Source organism: Pinus tabuliformis, chromosome 6 (assembly GCF_031772625.1).
Source record: "Pinus tabuliformis cultivar Carrire ecotype Pingquan chromosome 6, CPIR1, whole genome shotgun sequence".
NCBI lineage: Eukaryota > Viridiplantae > Streptophyta > Pinopsida > Pinales > Pinaceae > Pinus > Pinus tabuliformis.
The window spans coordinates 176,992,785-177,006,396 of record NC_142292.1 but is presented as its reverse complement, the minus strand read 5'-3'; positions in this window follow the sequence as shown (position 1 = coordinate 177,006,396).

Below are 13,612 nucleotides of genomic sequence, written 5' to 3'. Positions count from 1 at the left end.
GGAGTTGTAAGCAGGTACATGAATAATCCAGGAAAGGAATATTGGATGGCAGTGAAATGGATTCTCAGATATTTGAAAGGTACCACAAATCAAGCATTATGCTTTGGTGGTTGAAACATTTCTCTACAGGGATATGTTGATACAAATATGGAAGGTGACAGAGATAACAGGAGGAGCACTACAGGATATGTATTTACTGTTGGTGGAATAGCTGTCAGTTGGGTTTCAAAAATCCAAAGTGTTGTTGCGCTTTCAACAATAGAAGCAGAATATGTTGCTGCTACAAAGGCTAGTAAAGAAATGATTTGGTTACAAAGGTTTATGGGTGAATTGGGTAAGGAGCATGATATGGGCACGTTATACACTGATAGCCAAAGGGCCATTCATCTTGAAAATATCTCAACATTTCATTCCAGGACTAAACACATACAGCTCAAGTACCATTTCATACGATCAGTGTTGGAAGATGGAGAGTTGAAGCTGGAAAAGATACACACTAGCCAGAATCCTACAGACATGCTAACAAAAGTTGTAACCAGGGAGAAACTGAGAACATGCTCAGTTTCAATTGGTATTCAAGGATGACGATGAAGATGAGAAATAGCTAGGTCCAATGAGGAGTCATTGTCCAGAAAATGAAACATCGATGGAGTTACTACAATCATTCTCCAAGTGGGAGATTGTTGTGTGTGGAGCATGATTGTTCAGAGGTCTTTTTTTTCAGCCGAATGTATGCCCCAGGAAGTTTGTACACCCCTCCACACGGGGGGTACAGGGGGAACTTGTCCCCTGCGCGGGGATCCAGGGGGGCCGATCCCCCCCAGCTGGGGGGTCTGGGGGCCAGCGGTCCCCCGATGGGGGTTCGGGGGTAGCGCCCCCGAAGCCAAAAATAGATGTAAAATTGCCTTGTAAAAGTATGGTAATTTCTAGTCAATCTGGGCCATTCATTAGGCGAATGATCTGACGGTAGAAATTATGTTTATTTTAGGGTTTTTTTCCCTATAAGGCAACCCCTCTCTTTGTATGAGGGCATTGTATTTGAGGCTGTGATATAGATGTGTATTCTCTGAGCGAGAAATAGAGAGGTGAGACTGTGAGAGAAAACAGAGGATATTACAGTGGATTTGTTGTAGGTTGTGTCTCTTCATTTTGCTGGATAATAGAAACGAAGGGCTGGCTGTTCGGGGTGGACGTAGCCCAAACTGGTGAACCACATATATCTGTGTCTCTCTTTTTTTATGCGTTTTTATTGTGTTTATATTTATGCAATATTTTATGTGTTCCATTGCTCCGTAATATATAATTTTCTAACACGGGAGAATGTGGGAAGGCCATCTTCTCAGCGCAGACAGAGGAGGTCACTTGAGCAGTACACTAGGTACATGGCCCTAGTTGGGGAGTGTGTAGATACCAAAACGTCTTCATTCGAGGAGGCAGTGTAGCAAACAGTGTGGGTTGATGCAATGGTAGAGGCGTATGACTCTATCATTCGGAACAATGTGTGGGATGTTTCCCCAAGGCCTCCAAGTCAGTGGTGAATTCCAGAAGGCTTTACAAGGTAAAGCAGGCAGCTGATGGCAGTTTTGAGAAACATAAGGCAAGTTTTGTTTCCTGTGGTTTCTCATAGGTCGAGGGGATCGACTACATTGAGACTTTTGCTCCCGCAGCAAGGTACTAATTGATTAGATTGATGTTGGCACTGTCAACTTAGATGGGGTGGAAGATCCACCAGATGGATGTGAAGACAACATTCCTTAATGGGAAGATCTAGGAGGAGGTGTACATTGAGCAGCCAGAAGATTTTGAGACCTTCGATCGTGAGTAGCATGTGTGCAGAAGCAAGAGGGATTTGTATGGGCTGAAGCAAGCACCCCGTGCTTGGTACACCAGGATTGGCGGCCATTTCACTAGTTTGGGCTTCACCAAGAGTGAAGAAGATGTGAACCTTTACCACATCATGTTAGAAGGTAAACCATTGATCATTGTTCTTTATGTCGATGATCTGATTTTGATAGGTGATTATCAGCTGATACAGTCTCGCAAGGAGTACCTTGCAAGAGAGTTCAGGATGAAGGACATTGGCCTTATGCACTAATTTATAGGCATGGAGGTGTGGCAGAAAGATGGCAAAGTATTTATGTCTCAAGGCAAGTATGCCAATGAGATACTCAGGCGCTTTCACATGGAGAAGTGCAAGCCCATGCAGACTCCTCTAGTTGGGAATTGGAGGAAGGAGGATGCTACTCCAGGTGAGGTAGTAGCTACTACTGTTTATGAACAGCTGGTGGGTTCACTTATGTATCTGGTGAACACATGACCCAACTTATGCTTTGCGGTGAACCAGCTGAGTCAAGCTATGATTCATCCTACCAAGTTGTTTTGGAAGGCAGTGAAGCATGTGCTGAGATACCTCAGAGGCACATCTCAATTCAGATTGTGATACAGATGGACAGAGGGAGTGAAGCTTTAGGGCTTCACAAATGTGGATTCAGCAGGGAGTCCGTCAGATCATAAGAGCACTTCTAATGGAATTTTCAACCTTGGTTCAACTGCAGTTTCCTGGTAGAATAGGAAACAGAGATCAGTTTCACTTAGCTCAGCAGAGGCTGAATACATGGTTGCTAGTCAGGCTGCATGTGAGGACATTTGGATGCAGAAGATTCTAGTGGGATTGTTTGGTCAGAGGATGGATCCTACAATGATCTACTGCAATAACCATAGTTGTATCAAACTCTCTGAGAATCCTGTTTTTCATGACAAGTCCAATCGCATTGATATCCAGTATCACCATCTTCAAGACTGTGCGGTCAAGAGGATCATTTTCTTGCTGTATGTTTCAATCAAGGAACATGATGTAGATATTTTAACTAAGGCATTGTTAAAATGCAAGTTTGAGTTCCACAGAGATGCTAAAAAATAGCAACAGGAAATGCTAAAAATAGCATTGCTATAATAATAGTTCAGCCAATGTTGAACATAGCATCAAGGGATGAAAAATGGAAGTGCTAAAAATAGCATTCTATAAATAGCATTTATGGATACCTTCCTATTTTAGTCAGTCTCTAAACTAAAATAGTGATGTAAAATTCGAATTTGATCTTAGCAGTTGTTTGTAAAATAATTAATTAATTCATCTTGAGTTAATTAGTTAAGGAAAATCAAACATGAACTCTATATGGGGACATGCAACAATTTCTCCATTAATTGAGGAATTTATCCATTAGTTAAAGAGATAAGGATGAGTTGTAATATTGAGTTGTAATTAGTTGGCTCAGTTAACTATGTCAAGTCCAGTTAGATTAATTCAAACAGTTTGTTGAATTAATGTAAGTTCAGTTAGTTAATGCTTCCATGCATGTAACTGCTGCACTTTCGATAACTGAATATTCTCTCATAAATAACGCATGCATGTCAGTTCAAATAGAGACCCAATTGAGATCAAATCGAGGGACAATGTACTATCAGTTGCTAGAATATTCCATTGTGAATATTCCTTGCATGCAGAAGGAATTCTTTCCTTGAGGATTGCGCAGTTACTTCTTCAGGTTTGTGAGTGTGATGAGGCCAATTCACACATGTGGATTCACTAGACCCCAAGAAAAATCGCACAAGGAAATAGGATGCTTGTAGGGCTTGAGGACGACATATACTATGTCTATTCAGTCTATGAGTTGTATTGTTTTGATTGTAGAGAGAGCAGGATAACTGGGGAGTTGATCCTTTTTGTAACTTGAATAATATTTCCACTTGGGGTTTTAGGCTAAGGCTTTCCCCGGGTTATTTCTTCTGTGTTATGTGTGATTGATTTCTCATTCTCAGTTATATGTGTTCTCTTGATCTTTCTCAATTTTATTAAGCTTCCAAAAAGTGTCGTAGAAGTAGATCTTGTATTGTGTTTTAGTATATTGCATAATCTGTTGATCTATAGTGGGAATTTCTACACTTAACACCTAAGTGATATAACGATAGTCACAGGTAGTGGTCCCATGGAGGAAAATAGAAATGGGCTAAACAAAAAGGGTTGAGGACATTAGAACTCGTTGTTTTCTAAATGTCTTTTAACAATAAAGTTCTGATAAGGTGAAGCTATGATATAGTGTAATAAAGAGAGTTAAAGGCGTATGGGTCGGTAGCTGAAGGATTGAATGTGGAATAAAGGAGTTGGTCATAGGAGTAATGGCTATTGTCAAAGAACTGTTGGGCTTGTATTTATGTTTAAAGGGTTCCATCTTTGATATTCCATGCATGTATTATAGAAATAAAAGAAAAATAGAGAAGCCATGCAGAAGTATAGTCAAGATTTGTGAGCCATGAGTAGGCACGGGGAGTCTCAGTGGAGTGTGCATGTGGAATAATATTAAATTCTCAGTAGGGAGAGTCACACAGTGAGAAGGTAAAGTGAATGAAGCACATTCTTATGATTTAACACAACGACATAATTTCTAAATAATTATGCAACAGAGGAATGGAGTGCCATGCCATGAGTACACTCTCAGGTAGTGTGGATGGCGACATAGACAACATTGAGCTCAGTGCAACACAAGAACAAAAATAAAAAATTCCATTGAGGTAAGTGGTATTTGAGCATGTGTCAAAGTATTAACCTATGAGTGGAGAGAATAATGATAGAGAGGTTGAATGACATGAGAGGACATATTTTTACGGTGCAGCAACAACAACGAGTGTCTTGTGTGGAGAATGACAAGTGTAGTCCTGGATAATTGTTAGTGAAGATCCCTTGACAGTGAAGGAAATGTGCAGAGGAAGTGTTGTTGTGAGGAGCAAGAGGATATATTCTGCAAGTTAGCATAGAATTCAGAGTGAAAAAGTGGATGCAACCATTTATTGGTATTTTACTTGTATAATTGTATGCCTCTATTTTTAGTTTGAAAATTGTATGAAATAGTAGAACAAAGACAAGGGTGGGTCAGTGCCTGCATACTTAAGAGGTTTGTGCCTCTTGGAAAATTGGTGCTTGCTAAACAAAGCGGGTCAGTGCCTCCTATGAGTGGGTGCTCACAAACAAACATATGTAATTAAGTGGGTTCTTAATTTAAATCATAAAACAAACAACAAATTGGTGGTTTTTCCCTTTGGGTTTCCACATGAAAAACACTGTGTCAAATGTGTGTTGCTCATGTCATTTTTATTTGAATATGTGTGTCTGAAGTATTATTGGTTCATTGTTTTTTGAATGAATGCTCTCACAAGTTAAGGAACATAAGAAGGTAATGTAAGCAGAGTAACAGAAAGAAAAGAATATTTTCTTAATTACTGATTCATCCACCCTCTCCCCCCAACCCCCCCCCCCCCCCCCCCCTCTTATAAATTCCTTATTCAAGAAAAATATTATGGATGTAAATAAATAGAAGAAAACAATGGTTAATTGGATTGAGCTAATCAACTGAAAACAAAAAAATGATGAATTTTCTTATTACGTTGCATCTTTCATGGCAATTTTGTATAGAGTTATCAATAATTCAACCCTCTTATAATTTTACCAAAGTCTTATTCTCTTTTATAAATGAGAAAAGATATGAAAGTTGGAGATTGGTTCTTCTTTGAGGAATATGTAGAAATAAAATTGCATGGAGCAGAAATACCACTACATAGGCTTCCTTATTTTATGCCTATGAGGATATTTGATTTAGAATTTATCAGGAAAAGCTTGAATGTGGATCAGATACACTGTCCCAGGAAGGAAAGGATTTTAATTCAAATTACCAAGGATTATGGCCCATTTATTATGAACAATGGACAAGCAGTAGAGGAGGCTAAGAAGATACTCCAAGCAATGAATTTTCAACAAGGGTAAAAATGGTGCTATGATATAGACCGGGTCATTTCAAGGAGGAGGTTGGAGATATCCGATGCTCCTTATATCCATGAACCAAATCTCGAACTTGAGAAATTAGAAAATGGTAGATTGGTGGAAACAAAAGATAACATGGAAGTAGAAACTCCTCTCCCCACTAAAAAAGGGATTGAAAAGAAGTGGTTTTGATGTTATTCATCTTGAGGGAGAAAGTTTGCATGGTATTAAGAGAAGAAAAGTAAAGGAAAGTCAAATAGATTTTTGGAAATTTATAGAAAGACTTTCAAGTGAGGTTTGCTTTCAATTGCAGCTCAGAGGAATGAAGTGTACACCATCATCTCCAATTCCAGGTGAAGAAGAGGAAAGCTCCTTAAATGGTTTAAAGGATAATTATGAGCAGACTGGAGAGAGAAACAAGAAGATAGAGGCCAATGCCATCATTGAATTAGAATCTCATTCCATTTCTGGTTATCAAACTAGACTTCTTTCAGCAATGGATTTGGAAGGGAACTAACTAAGATTTTCCTTTACTCATCTTGTTTCCCTATAAATTTCTTCTATAACAGATTTTAGAATAGACATTTTATATGTTAACACCAAGGATATTTCATTTACAGACAATATAATTTTTCATAGGCAGACAAGAAAGTTGATATACAATGATCTCAACAAATAATCAATGGAAGCAAGAAAAAAAAGAATCTTTATTAGGAAAAGTGATAGATCAATTGAAGCTAGAGAGGGCTAATTCTCGAGCTCTTCATACGCAAAATGAAGAGTTTAAAAAATTGATAATCAAGGCCAGGGGTGAATCCAGAGGATAAGGAAATTTTTCAGTATTTAATGCAAAGTGGAGAGTCTGAAATCCATTCTTTGAGGAGGAAATTTAAGTTGCATGCCACAAAGCATGTTCAAGCTCCAAAATTGGCCCAAGTTGAGAAAGAAAAAAAATCTTAACTCATGATCTTGAGCAAATGAATAAGGAGGTAGAAGCTTTCAAGGAAGTAAATGCATATTTAAAACAAAAAATAGGTAGACGTACTTGCACAATTGTGGGGCATATAGACTCAGAGGAGCCAAGTGGAAAACTTACCAAAGTCATGACTGAGCTTAAGAATTCAAAGGATGAGTTAAAGAAACTAAAAAAGAATCTAGATGATACAAAGGAGAAATTGAAGCATAAGGAGAGACAATTAATCATGATGAGAGAGAGTGGAACTCAACATCACAATCAGTAAAAATCTGCATGTTATGAAATAAAATAGTCAAAGGAAAGCTAAAGGGAAATATGTTTCTTATTTAGGAAAGAGAGATCATTTGGAATGATATTATTCAAAAAATAAAATCAGTCTGGGATCATATAGTGATCATGGTTGAAGAGAAAGTAATGATTAGAGCCACTGAATCTATTAGTTATACCAATAAATCTCAGTCACAGGAATGTGCACTAGTGGCTAAAAATATCATTACTAATCTAAATGCCAAATTTTCCTTGGAATTGAGGGTAGTTCACATCATAGAGAAAAAAATTATGGTCTCAAAGATAAGTAAGATAGTGTAGAAAAACATGTACAAGAAGCATGCACAGAGAAGGCTATCAGTGGCAGTTTTTAGCTCTAGTTTTGACAAAAGAGTACAAGTAGGGTTACCTTCATGTTGGGATCAACAAGGAAATCTCATTCCTTAGGAATAGTATGAAACATTTCAAGTGGAGGAAAAAATTAAGATAAATGCTTCTCATGATAGAACAACAATTTGAAAAGTAGAAACCGTTGTAAATTACTTGCAAAGGGATTTTGAGTTGCTATGGTTAATCAAAACTTTATTCACTGAGGAGCCAACATGCTCCAAGGTAACCAATTTAAGAATGGCCCACAGCATGATGGTGCAATGTCCATTTCCTGACTAGGCGATGTCGAAGAAATGTTAGAGTTTAATTTCCTCAGTAAAGGTTTGAGTTGTAGAACCCATAGTTTCATCAAGTGAACATGACGTTGCACAAGAGTCCCAAGTCATTGAATGACTATTTTACTTATTTTCAATTTCTAGAGAATGTATCATTTTCGTAATTCAAGAATTAGAAAAATTTTACTCTTGTAATTTGCATAAGGACCAGATAGTTAAGAATTAGTTTTGACAGTTGATAGCTTTTACAGTTGTTTCCAATGTAATATTTTATTTATAGACGTCAAAGGACCAGTTTTTGGGTTTTGAATTTTCTCCTCAGAGACAATTTTTCTATGTAATGTACAGGATTTTCTCAGAGACGTAATGAAATTTCATGAATGTTCAAACTGTCTGTTGATTATGAAATGTTTCTATCTATATTTCCATAAGTTTTTTATGTGTAATTATTCTTTGGAAAACGTGGAATGAAGTTGTTGGTTATTTTTAATTCAAAAAATTTACTTCTTCTTTAAATAGTTGATAGCACCCGTGCATCTCTATTGAAAGTAACTTTAAACTATGCTCCACTTTTCCCATCATTTCATTTCTTCATTCTTCCATGATTTCAACTATGATTTGGTGTAAAATATTTTTTACCTATAGCCTTGTACATTGAATCTTCTTCTTTCATTTCTCTCTAACCATAATACAACATCAGTAACTCATTTCACACATAACTTGACCATCTTGGGAGAGTTTTGTCCTTTATCCAAGAGCTATAAATACCTTACATTTTTAAGAAATATCTCTATGCAATCGTGTATAAAATGATAAAACAAGACTTTTTACCTATTCCGTATAGATGTCCTAGGCACTGGCCCTCTTTTAGGCAAAGGTTGTCCCTAGGGTAACAACATCTTTTGGCGTTGTTTCCGAGGAATGGAGAATGAAGTTATTTTTCCCTGGGTTTTTCTTTGAACCCATTTGATTGTTTGGTGAACAAAAAAAAGTTTGATGGTTGAATTTTCACACGGTCCAAGTGGGGAATTATTAACAACAATTATTGCTCCTACAATATCAAATACTTGGTGAGATGCTTCCAAGTAATCAACTCCAACCCTATCTGATCCAAAAAATCTTGTTGCGAGAAGTGCTTGGAGAGAAAAACAATCACCCAAAACCCCAAGTCCTACTTTATCTACCCCTGGGCCTTCCATTTCTTTTATCCAACATATTAAAACAAGTTACACATGTCTAGTTTAAAGAAACTTGGACTTTTCGGAACGAAAATTTCCTTCCCCTCATTTTCCTTTCCTATAACCCACTCTTGAAGGAAGGTACTTTGAATCTATTTCTTTTTCTTTCCTTATGTTGTCAGAAGTTGAAGAGATAAAGAGTGTAGATACTTCTATCATATTAGACCATTGTTGAAATTTCTCAACCTGTTCTAATATTTGCAGTCCCTCCAACCTCCTTTGCATCTAAAATATGGAATATTCTCCCTCTTCAAAATCAAAATATGGTGATTCTATGTTTTCTACTCAATGGATGCACTCTTTTGGAATTTACCTCAACAGATGAATGCAATGCCTCAAGACTATCTAAAGTTATTTCCTAGATTTAGAAGAGAGGATAAAAATATAGTAGAAAAGCACATGGCCACTTTTTGTGCTTTTGCGGAGAATATAAATGTTAGATATATTGATGTTGTGATGATATTGTTTATACAATCACTCGATGGAGAGGCTATAAAATGGTTCAAAACTCTTTTAGCAAACTCAATCAATACCTTGGAAGAGTTAGAGAATGTTTTTATGCAGAAATTGGGAGAGAAAAAAGATCATGGCTATTTCCTAACATAATTTAATGCCATTAAAGGGAAGCGAAATTTAGAAGTTGCATCATTCATTAAGAGGTTTAAAAAACTTTATAAGAGTCTTCTAGTAAAAGTTAAGCCTCCTCCTACAACGACTAAGGTTATTTTTGCAAGTGATTTTGAATTAGGTTTTGGCTTTACCTTAAGGGAAGGAAGGTCTACACTTTTGACCAGATTCAAATAGATTCCTTGGATATTGAGGCCAATTTGTCTACCACTAGAAAATTGAAATAAAAAATTGATCGTGTTGATAAGAAGAAAGGAAAAGAAGAGGCTAGATCTTCATTTCAGTGAAAAGATGCATAGGAGAATAAGTTGGACGAGATGACTAAGGTTATCAAGAATTTATCAAATCAGTTGGTGAAAATGGAGTTGGAGAATAAAAATCCACCAAGGAAGATTAAACAAACACCAAATAGGAATTTTAATCCTTAGTTAAAAATACCTCCTCTATAAATTCTATAGAGGGAGAGGAACAATCGTCAAGATCAGGTGAAACCTCCTTTATACCTTCAAGATGAACTAGAGGAAGCACTAGAAGAGACTCTGAAGTTTAAGGAAACCAATATTCCACCTTATTGGAGGAGGAAGGAGGAAAATTATGTGAGGAGAATGTTTCCATAGGTCCCTGGCTTACTCTAAATGAGGAAGAAATTGATAATTATTGTAGGAGCTTTGTAGTTATGATGCAAGTTGAATTGCATAAGAAATATGATCTAACATTAAGAAAGAGATAACGAACTTAGGACCAGAGTGAAGGGCAACTCCAAAAACATTCTCAAAAAGCTTCATGATACGGGAAAACAACTAGCTCAGACTATTCGAGTTCGACAAGGGGAGTCCTACAAAAGCCAGCAAGTCAAAATCAATCAAGAAAGACAAACAAATGAAACTGCACAAGGTCAATAAAAGGTTCAAAAGGATATAACAGTAGAAGAAGAGAAAGCATAAGCAGAAAAAAATTGCACTCTTTCATTTTTGAGAAGGAATTATAGAAAGTGAAGATTCCATAATCATTGGTCGAGCTAGCAAAACAACTTTCTTATAGGAAGCATATTATAAATCTCATTAATTTATCTCAAGTTTAAGTTACCCCATATATAGTGAATATGCAAGAAGAAAGGTCAGTGGTGATGTTCGGTCCTCATGTGGAGGAATAGGACTCAACCAAACCTCCTTTTTATATCACCCTCTTAATTCATGATCTCATGTTCCACAATTGCATGCTTGATTCAAGGGCCTCTTATAATTTGATGCTCCTTTCTGTTATGAAGCCACTGAATTTACAAATCACTAAACCATATAAATATTTATATTCTTTTGACTGAAAGAGGGTTTGTGCATTGGCTTGATAAGGGATCTAGTGCTCTCTCTAGTGCAAATCCTAGTCAGGAGCATCATGATGGGTGTGGTGGTTGCAGACATCCCAATAATATTTGGAATGCTACTTTCGAGATCTTAGGGCATGAAGCTAGGAGGAGTTTTGAAGTTGGAGTTCAAATATGCCAAAATCCCAATATTTGGTTGAGAGGAAAGGAGGGTATATTGGGAATCCATATTTGTTAAGACAATCACTAAAGTCTGAAGTTGAAATAATTCCCGGGTATACAGCTAGGACAAATAATTTTCATGTTATATGTTGGAAGTAAATGATGAAATTTCTAAGGGCACTCAAGTGAAAATTACTTCAAGAATTAAAAGGCAAGAAGCAGTGCAAAATTCTATCTAGAAATTATTTTTTGATGGTGCATATTCAAAGGAGGGAAATGGTGGAGGGGTTTTAGTTTCTTTACCCAAAGGGTGAAATGATCCCTCTTTCATACAAATTGGAATTTAATTTAACAAATAATATCACCAAATATGAAGCTCTGATTCTTGGTTTATAGTCTGCCAAGAATATGAAGATGGATTGTTCGTCTATGTTTGGAGATTCAAAATTAGTAGGGAAGTAGATAAGGGTTTAATGCCAAAAAAACCCACCCAAGGCTTAGATCCTATCATAATGAAGTTTGGAACTTAATTGACAATTACTTTTCTTCATTCAATATTCAGTTTTTTCCAAGAGAAAATAATATATTAGCTCGCTCACTTTTAGTAGAAACCAACACTTTTAAACCTCTGCAAAATCCCAAATTAAGATATGAAGTTGAAATTAGATGCAAGCCTTCTTTACATGAGTGTAAAATATCAACAAGTATTTGAGGACGAGGAGAAGATTAAAAAATTTCTGGAGATATTTGGAGAATTTTCTTCTTAAAAAATTGATCAAGAAGAAAAGGGTGAGAATGTTGAAGGTGAAGAAGAGGTGGAAGAAGATTTACCTTGGAAGGACTCTGTTGCAGATCATAAAATTGTGCATCTTAAATGATTTATTGGTCGTGTGTGTGGTTTTCTTGTCTATGAGATCTTCTTGGTTGTGATGCTTGTTGTGGATTCATTTGGTAATTTGTGCATCAGGAGGATTTCTTGGTCGAGTGTGTGGTCTGCTTGTTTGTGCGATGTTCTTAGATGTGATGTTTGTTGTGGATTGATTTGGTAATTTTATCTCTTCAGAGTTTTTTGCTTTTTCACTTATTGTGTTGTTGGAATACCTTACCTTTTTAGGAATTTTTTTGAAAGGTTTTAAGTCGAAGATTCTCTGAAACCATTGGTTTCTTTAACAATTTCATCTTAGTGCCCTGTATCCTTGAAAATTGAGGAGTAGAATTATTCGACATCGGATTCTTGAGTCAAGAGGACTTCTAAATTTTGCAAAGGTAGAGATCCAGCCACGATTCAAACTATATCTTTCTTTATTGTTACCTGGCCCTTTCGTTTGATTATTCACGAGAAAATAATTCATTGAATACCTTTAAAATTATTCTATTTCTAGTTCTTGGTGTTCAGATATTTTATTGGAGCAACTACAACTGTTTTATATTCCATCAATGCAATGCATGGGTTTTTCATGGATTGTTTATTAAGTTTCATGTGTTTTTTCCCATTGGGTTTCCTGATTTAACTGCATATTGAAGGAATATTTTTAGCTCTTCGAAGGATTTTTTTTTGTTTTCATATATTTCTCATATGATATTCAATGTAGTATGCTTTTAAATACTTATCAATCACTTCAGTGGTTCAAGATGAAAATACTTAATTTTTCTGAAAGGATTTGTCTAAACAAAATACTCTCCGTCGAAGTTAATATTTTTTACTAAAATAAAAACTTTAAAATACATCATGCAAATGGATAAATCATAAAATTTTATTTGTCAGGAATTCATATAAAGATTACCAAGCTTATAAAAGATTACCAACCTTATAAAATACTATCAACATTATAAAATATTATCAAGGTTAATTTCTTTCGCTTTTCGCAATAATGAAAACTTCAATCTATATATTGCAAAGGGAGGAATCATATCACACTAATTTATCTCGTCACATTTTCTAGTAAAACTTACGAAGATTACCGCACTAATTTATGTTTTCTAGTAAAAGTTACAAGGTTTGCCACACTAATTTATCTCACAAACTAGTAGGTATAACACATTAACCAAGGTAAATGTGACACACCAATATATACACCCATCAAATTCTTAAAGATTCTTACAATTTTGCTTGACCATCATTATCCATACCTAAGTATCAATATCATCCTTACCCTATGATGATTTCTAAATCTCGTCAAAATTTTGCTGTCTAAAGCTTCTCAGAAGAGAAAAACCTTATCTTCAATAAAGTAAATATCTAAATATATAGATAAAAAGAATATATTTTTTTTACCAAACATACTTTTGTACAACTTCTCTATCTTCTCAAAATGTCAAGGTTTGAAATGTCAAAAAGGTTATAGAAAAAGAATCCAAAGTTTGAAATGTCCCCACAGAAAAGTTATAGAAAAAAATCCAAAATAACTCATTTGAAACTTATTGGAGAACCATTATAAAAAGCTAACTTCTATAAGGAATGTCTCTAGAATATAGTAGAGCATAATAGCCAATGGTCATATGGTTTGTCCCATGCTCAATCATAACTCATTATGAACCTGCGTG